Source organism: Cupressus sempervirens, chromosome 9 (assembly GCF_028749045.1).
Source record: "Cupressus sempervirens isolate cs-2001-9-10 chromosome 9, ASM2874904v1, whole genome shotgun sequence".
NCBI classification, from domain to species: Eukaryota; Viridiplantae; Streptophyta; class Pinopsida; order Cupressales; family Cupressaceae; genus Cupressus; species Cupressus sempervirens.
In genome coordinates, this window is record NC_143126.1 from 183,990,612 (window position 1) to 184,007,016 (window position 16,405).

Consider the following 16,405-nt stretch of genomic DNA (forward strand, 5'->3'; position numbering starts at 1 on the left):
ACACACACACACACACACACACACACACACACACACAATAGTTATATCTCATATATAATTCTATATAGATCTATCCAACTGAAGCTATCAAACATCACCACTCCTTCTTAGCTAGGGAGGATAAACAAAAGACATATATTACACCATTGATAATATTAGGAATGACAAATTTTAAGGATATGTTTGATCATAAGATATCCGCCATGATGACATCACATTTGATATCATGAGTATTGGTCTTCTAGAATATCTACACATGATATTCACCAAGTATTCAAATAAGGTATGATAACATCTGATATCATGAGTATTGGTCTCCCAGAATATCAATACGTGATATCCACTAAGTACTCAAATAAGGTTTGATATCACATATGATATCATGGGTATTGGTCTCCCAAAATATCAATACATGATATTCATCAATTACTCTTTGAGTAATGGTCTTCCAAAATGTCAAGATGCAAGATGTTCACCAAATATTGTAGTAATGGCCATCCATAATGTCGAGTCAAATGATATTCATCAAATACTGTGTAATAGCCCTCCAAAACATCAATTTTCATAACATTCACCATGTATTCAAAAATATATTTATAAGGCATGTGCACATGCATTCTCATAATGCTTACCATTAAAATCACATAGTGACGAGGTATATTCATGAATCACAATCCTTTTGACTACTATACAATTTATTGATCATTGGAGAATCCATCTCAACATGGTTTACTCCCTTTGAATCATTACAACCAAGATCATTGAAGTTGACTGAGCCATATCCTCTATCTACTCCCTCTCTTTCAAGGTTGCCCCTAATGAAATGTCAAGATCCTTCTTAATCTCAATCTCCCTCTTTTTGCTTAGCGTTGAATGTCAAAAATATGATAATATTTTCATATGTTGGTACTTCTCTTTTACTATGTTCCTTTAATAGATGACCATTGTCCATGTGGTTTATGACTCACTTCTAGGGATTGGTGCCTCAACCCTATTACATTTATCTTGGATATTATGCTAGTTATGATTCTAATTAGTCTTTCTCTAATGTGTGTGCCACATAGGAGTGAATTGCCTTGATCTCTATTTCCTATTCATTACTTCAATTTGGTACACTACATGGAATTCATTCCTTGTAAACTTGGCTTGTAATATATTCTTTCTCATTCCATAAAGGCTATATTCTCTATATATGAACCCTTAACCTAGGGACATTGACGGCTCTGACAAATTGAAAGGTCTACAAGTAAATGATGGTAAATTGTGTTTATAATCCCTTCTTTTTAAGTATGCCTTCACACCTAGACCTTCCGTGTAGATCATGAAACACAATGGTGTGTTGATGTCAGAGTTATGATGAGGAACTTTTCAAACATCATATAATAAAGGGTCACATGTCTTACCCAATGACATGAGACTTTGGAAATTATCTTCTCCACTTTTTATATGGAATGATCATTATTTATCTTCATTTGTATTCTTCCTATTGTTGACTTGTACAAAATCCTATTGCATAGGTTTTTATGTGTGGGGTAAGTCACATGCTCTTCTTATTTCCTGTGTGCAATCTTTTGGTTTTTAGACTTAAGTCTTAGTCCTATGTGCTTCCCAATTGAGTATAGTACTCAGCATAGGAAGAATCGAGTATACTCCATGATTTATCCCTTACATTGCCTTCATGGGTATGTTAGATCTAATATTATTTATCCTTTCTTTCAAATCACATACCTCCTTTCTTTGGTATCATCTTTTGACTTTGATTGATTTTTGTATTTCAAGGATGATTATATATGGTTAGCACGTTACTCCTGTTCATTTATCCTTGGGTCTTCTTTACGATTTTCCCTTAATTTTATGGGTACTCTGATCACATTCTAATCCTATTTACAATAGGTACCTATAGTATTTTGTAGTAGTTGGTGGCTTTATTAATATGGAGTTGATTGAGATCTCCTCTCCCTGTCTAATGTTAATATTACATACATTTTATTTATTCTATCTACTAATTGTTCAATTGAATCTTGTCTAAGAATCTTCTTCTTGACCATATATCTACTTCAAAAGCTATTTTCTATCCATGTATTCAGCTCTTTAGGATCTTCCTTAAGTGGTAAAACTTTATTCAAAGGAACATGGCTCTAATACCATGTTGATATTTAGAGGATTGTTGCAAATTAGTTATCTACTTTAAAAAATTTAAATCAAATTTATCAAAACTAAAACATTTACCTAAAAGGTATAACAACCACAAGATTATAACCATGCAAACTGACACAATATATGTTAACTAGGGAAACCCTTGATCAGAGGGAAAATCTCAATGGGAATAATGCCCACATGATGATGTACTAATAGAAAAGTTCCTTGTAAAAGGATGTAACCCCATGAGGATTCAATTCAATACAATTAGTTCATATGAGTCCCTATTAGGAGACTTTGAATCTTTATCAAAAGATTCTAACCTTGTTAGAAATACTTTCTAGAAGGACAAGTCCTAGAAAATTGAAGAAAATAACGAAGGAATTCATAAGTGAGATGAGGGATGAAATAAAAATGTTCTAACTGGGGATAGGAGAAATCTTGATATTGAAGATGAATTTGAAGAGGGTATTGAAGATCTTGAGATAGTTAAAGTTGAGATTCTGGTAGAAGGAAAAATGCTATTGAGGGCTATGACTCAAATGGGTTAGCATCATAGAATGGATGTTGTGTGCATTTCTAGTTATTTACATATTGAGGATTTGATAGATTGGATTAATGAACTAGAAGATTACCTTGATGTTGAAAACATTAAGGATTGGAAAAGGATTAGGTTAGAATAGATGAAGTTGAAGGGCCATGTTTCTTTATAGTAGAAAAATTTACATAAAGATAGAGAAGATAACTGTGAACTTAGATGACTAGATGGAGAGTTATGGTTTCTAGAATTAAGGACAAGTTCATACCAAAGGATTATGAATTGGACTTGTTTAAGAAGTTGAAAAACTTGAAGCAAAAGAATTTGTCAATTATGGAGTATATCAAAGTAGTCTATAAGATAACAGTTAGATCTAAACATAAGAAGCATCTAAGGAAAGGGTTTCTAATCATGTTAATAGTTTAACATTTAACATGAAATATGACTTAAGTATGTTAGGATTGATATAGTTAAGGATTCTTATCAATATTCTTTAAAGGAAGAAAATAAGTTGAATAGAAGATAAGTTACCCCTAGAGTTAGGGATAAACTAGTTGTTAATAAGGGTGAAGACAAACTTGTGATTGAAGATGAACCTAATCAAAAGAGTTATGGAAGAGGTAGAGGCAACACTGAGATTAAAGGTACTTTTTTAAATATGGTATGTAACACCCCTCTTAGGAACCCAAAATAAATAAACCTAATATGTTACAAAGTTTACTGAACTATTTTTTTTTCTAATAAATTTAAACAAAGTCAAAGTAACAATGTGGAAGCAATATACACATGCAAATTATTTACACATAAGAAATACAAATACATATTTCGTTCCTCAAGGGTTTTTTTCACTTTGAGTCACATTTAAGAAGTTTTATTAATAGTTTAAAACTTGAGTACATGTTGGAATTCTTTAGAATATTTGAGAGGGGGATGAATTAGTTATCCAAGGTCTTGATGTACAATTAAAACTTTTCACAATTTAGTGAACCCATATCCATAAAAAAATTTCATCATGCATGCATCCATTAGATCATACATTCACTTAAACTTGTAGGTTATTGTCAAATAAACTTTGTAGAAATGTAAACACAAAACATGGCAGATTCAATAACACATTTGGCACAATGATTTAATGTGAAAACCCAATTTGGGAAAAACCACCAGTAACATGCTATTCATTCTCACTCTTCTAAAGTGATGTCCTATGAAAGGCCAACCCTGTTAAAAGTTACAATGCACACTATTAAATGTGACCTAGTTAAAGGATTTTAATCACCCTATTAGGACTAAGCCTTGGTAGAGGAATTTAGATCATTCACTTGGAATATCACCTAGTTAAAGATTTACAAATAACTACGGCTTTTATCTTATAACACTTACAACACATTTATAGATTACAGATCTATGTTTTAGTCCTCTATTCTACTTGGCTTTCACACACTTTAGCTCTAATAGCTTGTTCACCCTTCAAGAATCCATACCCTTAAGCCTTCTTTCTTTGCTGGCCAATGAAAACTCTTCTCTTAGGTCACTGAATGATGCAATGCCCTAGACGCCTTGTCTTCCTTAGGTTCTCACAGATGACAACCTTTTCTTCTGACCAACCATCTCAATAAATAGAGAATTAAGATCTTTTATCATTCATCCTCCTTTGTCCATTTTAGGGTTAGCTTAGATTAGGTAGGATTAAATGAATCTACCCATCATTTCATTTCATTCCCTTCTAGAAAATTCTCCTTCAATCCTCTTTGAATTCGCTTCAAAATGGTTCATCTTGAATCCTGTGCCACTACCTCATCAAGCTCATCTTCCACACAATTCACACAAGCCAAGAAATCAAACTTTTCAACTTAGATTCATTGGATTCTCGATCTTTGTCATAATATTGACACTCAACATTAACTTACTTCTAGTGCTCAACACATACTGCATTGGTCGACATCCACTATCAAATCACTTGGCATAAACTAACATTTACTAGTGCTCAACATCAACTAAACTTTACCTAGCTTACATTGTATCACTTGGATTACATTGGAATTGACTTTTCTCATCTCCAACTGATTTCTACTTGGCTTACACTAACTTTTCTCAGCACCTACTATGCAGATTTTTAAGCTTGACATACACAATTCTCTTAACTTGTTCTTCTAAACTTAATCAGTGTAACCATCCTTTGCAACCTTAAGCAAATTATCAATGCACTATAATATCACTATCTTAACTAATTCTTGTACTCCTTTTCCATATCATAACTCAACCTTTCCTCTAGGTGCTATTGTTACCTCGTTTGATTAAATCCTCTTCATCAATTAGATAAATGATAATACTCAAATCATATAAGCAATTGTCTTACTAGGAAGTAGTAGGTTTGACATCAATGAGAAAACAATAATTGAAACACATATTCATACTTGTATCAATTTTTTTTCAACAATCTCCCTCTTTTGCATTGATGGCAAACCAAACTAACCAAACTTAATCAATTCAACCAACAAAATACCAAAAAGAAAATAATTCCTTGTATCGAAATCTCTCCCTCTATCAACAAATTTGATCTTCTAAATAGGTTACAAAATTATGTTATGATCAATAGACAATAAATCAACTCATATTTATGACTCCCTCTTGATCACTTCTTATATCTCCTTTGACATTAACTCCCTCTTTACTAGGTATTCATGTTTCTTCTATGTTTCCTTTCATCTCCTTCAATAGTCAGGATTTCTCCCTCAATAGGATCAAGATTTCTTCCTTCAACACTTCAACATGATTTATCCCTCTCTATATTTCTCCCTTTCTTTGACTCTCTCCCTCTTTGACAACAATGCCAAATAATTGTCATCTTAATATGTAGATATGAACATTTTCAGTTTGTCCCTTGGTCACCTAGCTTGTGACTAATTTGTAACTCCAACTCTTTGATTACTTTAGGTAGATCCTAAAGTAAGATCCACTGCATCAATGTGTAACATATGTCAATCAACTTTTTTGATGTAGGGCACTTCTCATGCTACTTAGATAGCCTTTGATAGGGGTATCACCCCTAGTTTACCTCTAAGATACTCATAAGCATCCTTAGGTAATGCTTTTGTGAATATATTAGCTATTTGCTTGTTTGTGTTAACATATTCCATCTTCACCTCTTTATCTTGAACTAACTCTCTTCATAGGTTCAGGAATTTTTTTCTTATACATTTGAGTAGCTGTTTGATCCATACAATGTTTGTACAATTTACTATAGTAGCAACATATTCAGCTTCAATATTAGATTGAAAGATATAATTTTGTTTTGTGCTAGTCCATGTAACCAACCTTTTTCCAAAGAAAAATGCTCCTCCACTAGTGCTCTTTCTGTCATCAATATTTCCAGCCCAATCAACATCAGTGTAGGCTCTCAATTTCAAAATTTTCATTTTTCTTATAGTATAGACCATAGTATTTTGTTCCTTTCAGATATCTCATTATTCTATTAACTTCCATCAAATGATTCTCTCTGGGATTACCAAAGAATCTTGCAACTATCCCAAAAGATAATGCAATATCAGGTTTGATGTATACTACATATTGTAATTTGCCAATCATAGACCTATAAAATGTTTTATTCACCTCAGTCAAATCATCATTCTTTGACAATTTATGTCCTATTGCTATATGTGTGCTTACTAGTTTGAAATCCTCCAATACAAAAGTTTTCAATATCTCCTTCACATACTTTTACTGAGTGATGTATATACCATATTTCATATGATGTACTTGCAAACCCACAAAAAATTTGATCTCTTCAAACATAGACATCTCAAATTCTTTGTTCATTTCATTTGCAAAAGCCTTTTTATAAAGTATCTTGTCCTCCAAATATGATATCATCAACAAAAGTTTCAGATAGTAAAATAAATTTTCCTTTATCTATCTTCAAGTATAGATTGATGTTATCACCAGTCCTCTCAAATCCAATCTTAACAAGGTAATTATGAAGCCTTTCATACCATGCTCTTGGTGCTTGTTTCAAACCATATAAAGCTTTGTGTAGTCTATATACCATGTTTTTGTTGTCAGCATCAAAAAATCATTCTAGTTGTTCTATATAAACCTCTTCCTCTAATATACCATTAAAAAATGTAGACTTAACATCCATTTGGTAAAATTTGAAACCTTTGTATGTAGAGTAAGCAAGTAGAGTTCCTACTCCTTCCAATCTTGCAAAAGGGGCAGATGTTTTTCCATATTCTATCCCTTCTTCTTGTATATATCTTTTACAAACTAATATTTCCTTGTCTTTTGTGACTTCCCCATTTTCATCTAATTTTTTTTTGTATACCCACTTGGCACCAATCACATTTTTATCTTCTGGTCTAGGAACTAGACTCCATGTTTTATTTTTTTCAATTTTTTCAATCTCTTCTTCCATGGCTTTACTCTAGTCCACATCCTCTATGAAATCTTTCACTATTTTAGGTTCTTTCATGATTAACACACATGTATCATATCTTAGCTTTTTCTTTGTCATTGGTCTAGCATCTTTATCTCTAATGATTTGTGCAGTAGGGTGTTGTCTCTTAACATTCTTAGACAATCTCAGTTCTACTTTGGTTTCTTCACTTGGTCTCTCAGCTTCTAAATCACTATGTACATCTCTATTACATAGTTCAACATCTCTTCATGTACACTAATCTTAGAATCAGAATGTGCCTCAACTTCATTCTTCAACTCGACACTTGAATGTAGCTCGGTTCCTAAATGCAACTTGACATTCATAATATGTGACTCGGTAGTCATTAAAACTTTTTGTTGATTTGCAACTTGATTTACACCATCTTCATTTGTAGGCATACCTTTAGAAAAGTCTACAAATGATTTGTATTCTTTTGGTTCCTTCATAGGTTCAGCCTCATATACTTCTATATATTCATCAAATTTTGCATTTGCACTTTCCACAACATTTTTAGTGTTAGTATTTAAACACTTATAAGCTTTAATTCTTGTGGAATAACCAAGGAATATGCCATCTTCACTTTTTGCGTCTAATTTACCATTCCTGATTTTTTTGAGAATATAACACTTACTTCCAAATACCTTAAAATATTTTACATAATGGTGAGTATCCATACCATAGTTCAAAAGGTGTTGAATGAGTACCTTTCTTGACTTGTACATGGTTCAAGGTATAGACAACTATAATTAAAACTTCTCTCCAATATTTCAAAGCAACATTCTTCTCCATCATTACTGTCCTAGCATAGTCCATTACAGACCTATTCCTTCTTTCAACAAGTCCATTTTGTGGAGGGGTTCTAGGAGCAAATGTCTATCTTTGGATTCCTCTATCATTAAAATATATCTCAACCTCATTTGATGTAAATTCTCCTCCTCTATAAGATCTCAAACATTTCAAAATTTTACCTATTTCCTTCTCAACTCTTGCTAGGTACCATTTAAACATTTGGAAAGCATCAAATTTTTGTTTCTAGAAACATAACTGTCATCATTATAGAATAATCATCAACAAGTAGAATAATGTAATTATCTCCCTTTTAACTTTGCACTTCAATTGGTCCACACATGTTAGTATGAACAATCTCTAATATTCCTGTAAAGGTATGATTCTTACTCTTAAAACTTGACGTTGTCATTTTCCCAACTGACATTGTTTGCAAATTATATTGTCAGGTTTTTTCAACTTAGGAAAACCTCTGACTCTTCTCATGTTACTAATACTAACCAAGTTATCAAAATTAACATGACATAACCTCTTGTGACATAGCCACACATCATCAAATTCTACAATTAAACAAGTAGCATCCTCTATATCAAGGTAGAATAGATTACCTCTAGTTTGATCACCTTTTCCAATTAGTTTTCCATTAGTATCATATATCTTAGCAATCTTGTTCTCAAACTCAACCTTACAACTTGAATTATCCAGTTGTGACACACTCAACAAATTATAATTAAGTCCTTCAACATAATAAGAATTGTCACATAATTTTTTTTGTGTGAATTTGATAGAACCTTTTCCTTTTATCAGATAGGGTGCATCATTACCAAACCTTACACTATTTCCATCATAATAATTCAAGGTGATGAACTTACTTTTATCTCCAGTCATGTGACGTGAACAACCATTGTCAATGATCCATCTGTCATTCTTGTTCACACCAAACACTAGTGTATTTGCCTCATCCTCATCAGATTCATCCTTCATTGCAATAGACACTACTTCATCATCATGATTGTCAAATCCATCTTTTATTTTCTCTTCAGCAATGTAGTAAGACTTCTTGCCTTTGTCTTTGTAATCTTTATTGTCATCATCTCTTGTACTTTTGTACTTGTCTCCACCTCTATAATTATTCTTCTCTAGACATCTAGCAGTGATATGACCAACATAATTGCAATTGAAACACATGATAGGTAATTTACCTTTGAACTTGCCTTTATCTCTGTGAAATCTCCTTGCTAGTAGTGCTTCAAGTTCATCAACATCTTCCTCATCTGTATCACTATCACTAGACACATTTCTTTTCCTTTTTCTTCTTCTTCTCATTAGGTTCCTTCAATGACATCTTAGCTTTTAAATCAGATTCAACATTGTCATATTTATAATTATTAAAATTAGATAGCTCAAAAGAAATGAGCCTACCTACCATACCTTCAAGAGTCAAATCATTCCTTGGTGCACATTTCAATTCTTGTATTGCAGAAACCCTAATAGTATAAATGGGCAACAATGTTCTCAAAACTTTTCTTAGTACAACCTCATCATCTATCTTACTAGTAGCTCCTCTTATTGCATTAAAAACATCTTTTATTTTAGAGCAATATTGAGCAATATTCTTACCTTCTTGCATTCTCATATCATCAAACTTACCTCTAAGACTTTTAGATTTGGCTCTTGAACACTTTTTCCACCTCCATAGATAGTGTGTAGAGCATCCCCACATTTCCTTTTCACTTTCACAATGCTTGATATCATCAAACTTGGCATAAATTAGGGCAGAGGAAATTTCCAACATTGCCTAGTTGTGTTCTTTCTTCTTTTTTAGATCTTCAGTAGTTAGGACTCTAGCATGATCAACATGCTAAAAAACAATGATAGATTGTGCATGATCTCCAAGACCTCCTAGTTATAACTTCATCAGAATTTTCTATGTAGGCAAGTTATCTCTATTAAGCTTGGGTACCTCTCTCTTTGACATCTTGATCTTTTTTCTTCTAGCACCTTCAAACTAGTCCTCCTAAGTAGAATACTCTGATACCAATTGTTGAAATTCTTTAGAATAATTGAGAGGGGGGTGAATTAGTTATCCAATGTCTAGATGTACAATTAAAACTTTTCACAATTTATTGAACCCATTTTTATAAAAAAAAATCATCATGCATGCATCCCTTAGATCATACATTCACTTAAACTTGTACGTTACTATCAAATCAACTTTGTAGAAATGTAAACATGAAACATAGCATATTCAATAACACATTTGACACAACACTAGTACATTTGCACTGAAATTTTGACCAAAGGCCAAATTGGCCTTTGAAATCTTTTTTTCTTTCTTTCTTGATTTAGTCAAAATTTTGACCAAATTAGGGTTTCCCAATTTGGTCAAAATTTTGATCAAATCGGGTTTAATTGTAAAAACAAAAAAAAAGCAAACATGAAAATATTTTCATTTTTGTGGGTAGTTTGTTTGATGAGGTCCACATGTACATGAGCCATTTGAGGTTGCCATTGGAGATTTCTATTTACATTTTATTGGAGATTGTTGTTTGTTAGCTTGTTTGTTGTATAATTTTTGGTTGTTTGTTTTACCTTTTGCAGGTTTTAAGGAAGCATGAAGAATATGGTAAGTGTGAAGAATATGAGAATGCTGTGAATTGTTAAATGAGTTCATTGATGAATCTGATCCTGATCTTGATGAGCCCCAAATTGAACATCTTTTCCAAATAGCAGAAGCCATTCAAAAAGATTATCCCAATGAAGATTGGCTCATTTGATAGGAATCATTCATGGTATAAATTATTAACCCTTCTTAGATATGCCAAGTTGATTAATGGTATAGTCCTACTTGTTATTCTTCCATTATTCTACAAACATATGGATGAGAAATATGGTGATTATAGATTTGGGAAAGGTGCAACTTCATCCAAGTTTTGGAGTTGAATCTCAATGGGCTATTCTAGGTGAGATCTATCAAAATTTCACACAATTAAACATAACCCATCTGTTTAATAGAAAACCCTCTTATTGTTTCATTTCATTTATTGTCAATAATCTTAATTTTGATAACTTCTCTAAATTTATCTATCTTGTGGGTGATAGGTTGAGTCCACATGAAAATCAATCCTATCATTAATTAAGTTTTCTTTTGAAAATGGGCTAAAGTGGTAGATTTTTTGAGAAAATATGAAGTTGTGAGTAGTTAAAAGCAATATTGTGACTATTTTGTTGATTAATGTGCTAAACATCTTCTTTTTATCAACCATATATTATAATTTTTTATCCATTTGATAATACTAGAAGTATTGGGGATAGTTTAGACCAAAATACCCATTAACATTTCTTTCCAATATCCTAAAATCTCTTCAATCCTCCCCCTATATATAAATTAAAACTGATCTTTCTTATCAATAATCATCAAGGCATTTATAAATATTTTGTTCAATAAGGATTAGTAGTAAAAGGTCTTAGTGACACTTACAAGAAGACTACAAAAAGACACTTTAAAATGGCTATTCTTAAACATCATTGTGTTCAATGGTCAAGTTTACTTTTGGTCACTAAATTAAGAACAAATATTTAACACTTGTTGATATGGATAAGTGCAAAATTTGTAATATCCCTTGCCCAAACTAACTAATTTAGCTCAAGGAATATTTTCAAACACTTGTATACTACCTTTTAATGCTAAGAAATTTGCAAATGATATTACAATACCTCTTACAATGAACTAATATGCAAGTGCAATTCTTTTGGTACTTTCGATGCATACGCATGGAAACTAGATATGGAATACAAACCTACAGCCAACTGACATTTTGACAAACAATTGACATACAACTATTATGCTGATCATATATGCTATTATATGGACATTTTGTCAAACAAATGGTATGCAACATGTATCTCCTTTATTGAATTCATTCTCATGTACAATGTTGCTATGAGTTTTCCAAGACAAATGGGCTTACAATAATCACTACAGTAATGCCAAAATATGATTCTAAATTATCACAACAAAATCATATGCCTAAAAATTACAATGCTAACTACTATAGTTGCAAGAAGAACCTAATAATAGTGATGCCTAAGGATGGAGATGAATTAAGCATAAGTACTGTAGCGCAACATCATTCTTGCATGTTGTAGTAGCCAACAATAATTGTATTCTCCAATTTAAGCACAAACAAAACTCCTGAATGGAAGCTCTCTTGGATACCAAATTTAGTGGATATTTCACCACCTCAAATGGTTGCAACACTAAAGAGTTGATATTCTCCAATGGCTGACCAAAATTAGAAACTTTAGTTTCTTCTCCCGAGTTTATATCAAATGTAATTCACAATAATTAGATGATTAACAATGAAGCTTTCACCTCTATTTATTCTTTTCCTTCACCCTTCTAGAAGGACATAAAATATCATTTAATTGCATTCTCCAGAAGCTTCCCCCTTTCCAATACAATAATTAGTTGTATTTCTAGAAGATGCACTCTCTAGAAGCTTCTCCCTTGCAATACAATAATTAATTGTGCTTCTAGAAAATTAGGTTAATTAAATATAAAGTCACTTTTTAATTTAAATTTATTTAATGACTTTATAAGAAATTAATCTAATTAATTTCTCCTTATTTCTCTACTTAACCTTCAAAGAATGTAAAGGCTAAGAGCTCCACTAAGGTGCTAAAAAGATGGGGACATTATAGTCTGCCCTCCCTAAAATTGCTTGTCCTCAAGCAACTTCAAGTTCGGATGCTGCAAAATCTCCTCATTCTCCCATGCCACATCCTCTACTGATAGGTCCTTCCATTTCACCAAATACTCCCTTATAGTATGCCACCTCAATTTCCTTTCCCAGAAATCAATGATAGCCTTTGGCACCAATAACAAATTTCCCTCATCATCTAAGGGTGGAAGCATTGTAGAAGTAACAATATTATGTCCTAGCGCCTTCTTGAGGCATGACACATGAAAAATATTGTGCACCTTGCTCTTCACTAGAAAATATAACTCATAAGCCACCTCTCCCACTTTCCTGATAATCTTGAATGGACCATAGTATCATGCCTTAAGTTTCTTGGAACTATTCTTCTTGAGAGTGGATTAATCATAAGGCCACAAAATAAGATACACCATATCTCTAACCTCAAAAATTTGCTCAGTCCTCTTCTAGTCTACATACTGCTTTTGCTGATTCTATGCCTTGGTTATATTATCCTTGAGAGTCTTAACAATGTCTTGACTTTCTCGTAACAAATAACCTAAACTGGGCACTCTACTATCACTCAAAAGCCATACAGGGCCATAAAGGGTGACATCTGAATAGACATGTGATAAGTGGCATTGTAGCAATACTCACAGAGATAAATCTACCTTAGCCATGCCTTCTGTTGCCCTACTATATAATTTTTGAGATATCCCTCCACCCATTTATTCACTATCTTTGTCTAACCATTTGTTTGAGGGTGGTAGCTAGTAGCTTTGTGGCACACAACTTGAATAAATCTTGCCAAAAGTGACTCATAAACCTGCTATCTCTAGCACTCACATTACTTTGAGATAAGCCATGTAATATAAATATCTCCTTGAAGAAAAACTTTGCCACATGTGTAGCAATCTATGTAGCAGTGATCAGAATGAAGTGTGCAAACTTCGTAAGGCAATCCACAACCACATATATGTAGTCCCTACCTTGGGCTCTAGGCAGTCTTGTGATGAAGGCCATAGATAAACACTCCCACTTCCTATTAGGAATCAGAAGGGGCTAAAGTAAACTAGCTGGATAGGATTATTCTTGCTTATTTTTCTAGTAGGTGGGACACTCCCTAACATACTAAAATACCTCTACTTTGAACCCTTTCCATGTGAAGTGCTCTCTAATTCGTTGCTATGTCTTGTATAAACTAGGATGTCCTACCATAGGTGAATCATGAAAAGATTCTAGAACCATCCTCCTCACTCTTGAGCCTAGAACAAAAAATATTCACCCTTTGTGAATGATGAGCTCATTCACAAGGGTGTATCTGTTGTCCTGAATAGTTCCATCTATGAATCCAACTATCCACGCATCCTTTGCATACTCTACTAGGATCAAGTTTCTCCAATCCTCCAATATATCTATCAATAAACTCAAATGGGGCCTACATGATAAAGCATCAACAACTAATTTCTTTGTCCCCTTAAAATATGTAATATCAAAGTCATAGTACTGTAACTTGTTCACCCACTTCTACTATCTATCATTGAGATCTTGCTACTCCAAAAAGTGTTTTAGGCTATTATGGTTGATTTTGATACAAAATTTTCTACCTACCAAGTATCACCTAAATTTAGCCAAAGCATGCATAATGGCTAACATCTCCTTATAATATATGTTGAAGCTCTGCTCTAGCCCTCTTAATTTCGTACTCTCATAAGCAATAGGGTGCTTCTCCTGCATAAGCACCACTCCAATGCCCTCTCTAGAAGCATCACAGTGTAGCTCAAAAGGTTTGCTAAAATTTGGTAACACTAATACTGGACAAGAAGTCATCAACTCCTTAAATTTCTCAAAACACTCTTGTACCTCAGGAGTCCACCAAAAAGCTCCCTTTGTCATCAAATCTGTCAAGGGTGTTGCATGCCTATAATATCCATCCACAAACATCCTATAGAACAAAATAATCCCAGGAATCCCCTCAACTATGTAAGGTTTACTGATGAAGGCCACTCCAAAATGACACAAATCTTTTCAAGATCCATGTATATGCCTTCTGCACTGATGATGTGACCCAAATACAACAACTATGTCATACCCAAATCATAGTTTGACTCCTTTGCATACAAGGACTCTCTACCCAATATATCCAACATCATGTCAAGGTGAACCAAGTGCTCCTCCCAAGATCTACTATACACCAAGATATCATTGAAGAAGACAAGTAAAAATTTCCTCAACTAAGGATGGAAAGCCCTATTCATTGTTGCCTAAAAATAGCAAGTGCATTAGTTAGCCCAAATGGCATAACTACAAACTCAAAATGGCCATAATGACATCTAAAAGTTGTCTTCTTGATGTCCTACTCTCTAACTCTGATCCAGTGATAACCTGATCTCAAATCTATCTTTGAGAAGAAGAAAGCTCCATGAAGCTCATCCATCAACTCATCAATCTTGGGAATGGGGTACCTATTTTTAATTGTCTTCCTAATAAGCACCTTGTAATCAATGCACATCCTCAATGTACCATCCTTCTTTTTCACCAACACCGCTGAAGAAGTGAAAGGAGACTTACTTGGTCTAATGTGGCCCGTAGAAAGTAACTCCTTTATGGTTTTTTCAATTTGATCCTTCAACCTCTTCAGATGCCTATAAGGTGTAATCATGATGGGTTTAGTCCCCTCCTCTAACTCAATGATATGCTCAATACCCATGTCTAGTGGTCTACCTAGTAGAATGTCACTGAATACCTTAGATTGTTTAACTCTAAGCTTTTGAATATCAAGAGGATATTCAGTCTCCTATTTTCCCTCCTATGACGGCATTAACATGCACTCTACTTCCCATTCTACTTGATCATGTTGAATCAATCTAGCCATCCTCGAAAAATAGACCATTCTGAAATCACTATCCCTGATTGCCTTAAGAATTCATGTCTTCCCATTCACTTTAAACCTCATCTCCATATCCTTGAGATTAAGAGTGAACTCACCAATATCATGCAACCAACTCATCCCAAGGACTATATCTATATCTCCCATAGGCACAACATAGAAATCTACCTTAAAGGCATAATTATTAACTTCTAATGGGAGTCCAGTGATCTTATGATCACAATTGAGGATACAGCCATTAGCTACCCTCACTCTTATTCCCCCAAACTCCTTTATTTGTATGTCATGCTTCTCCACCAACCTAACATCAATGAAATTATGAGTGGCACCAATATCAACCAAACTTATAACTCACTGTCCAGCAAGTACTCCTCTCATTCAAAATGATCCTTCCTGATTAATACTAGTGAGATGAGCTTCCTTGAGTTGCCCATCTCCTTCCCCATCCATGGACTCCATTTTAGACAAGTTTTCAGCCTTGTCTTCCTGTTTTTTCACCATCTATTTCCTCTATATCAGATTGGTAGTCTAAATTATCTGATTCTGATTCCTCATAGTATGCCCACATAATTCTATTAGCTTTTCCTTTTGGTCTAAGAGGATAGACATGGTTTGCATCATAGGGTCCCTTACAATAGAAACATAATTTTTTATTCCTCAAGGCATTTAATGTTTCCCTATCAAAAGGTGCTAGATTTTATCTTTAGAGTCATTTTTAAAATCAGTCCTCTTTGGTTTTTTATAAAATGGTTTGTTATCCTTACTAGAAGATGCTCCTTTGGACTAAAATTTGTTTGTTGGGACTACATGTTCCATACTTCTTGCATTTTTCATAGCTTCCTATAAGGAAATGGGATCAAATGCATTTATCAACCCTCTTAGTGGTTCGAATAGGCCCTCAATGAAAAGAACTATCA

The 16,405-nt window shown here is 33.4% G+C and overlaps 1 pseudogene; it reads left to right on the top strand.

The window, feature by feature from the left end:
• The window catches only part of LOC149538084 (U-box domain-containing protein 45-like), a 110,413-nt pseudogene that overhangs the window by 31,980 nt on the left and 62,028 nt on the right, over positions 1-16,405 (top strand).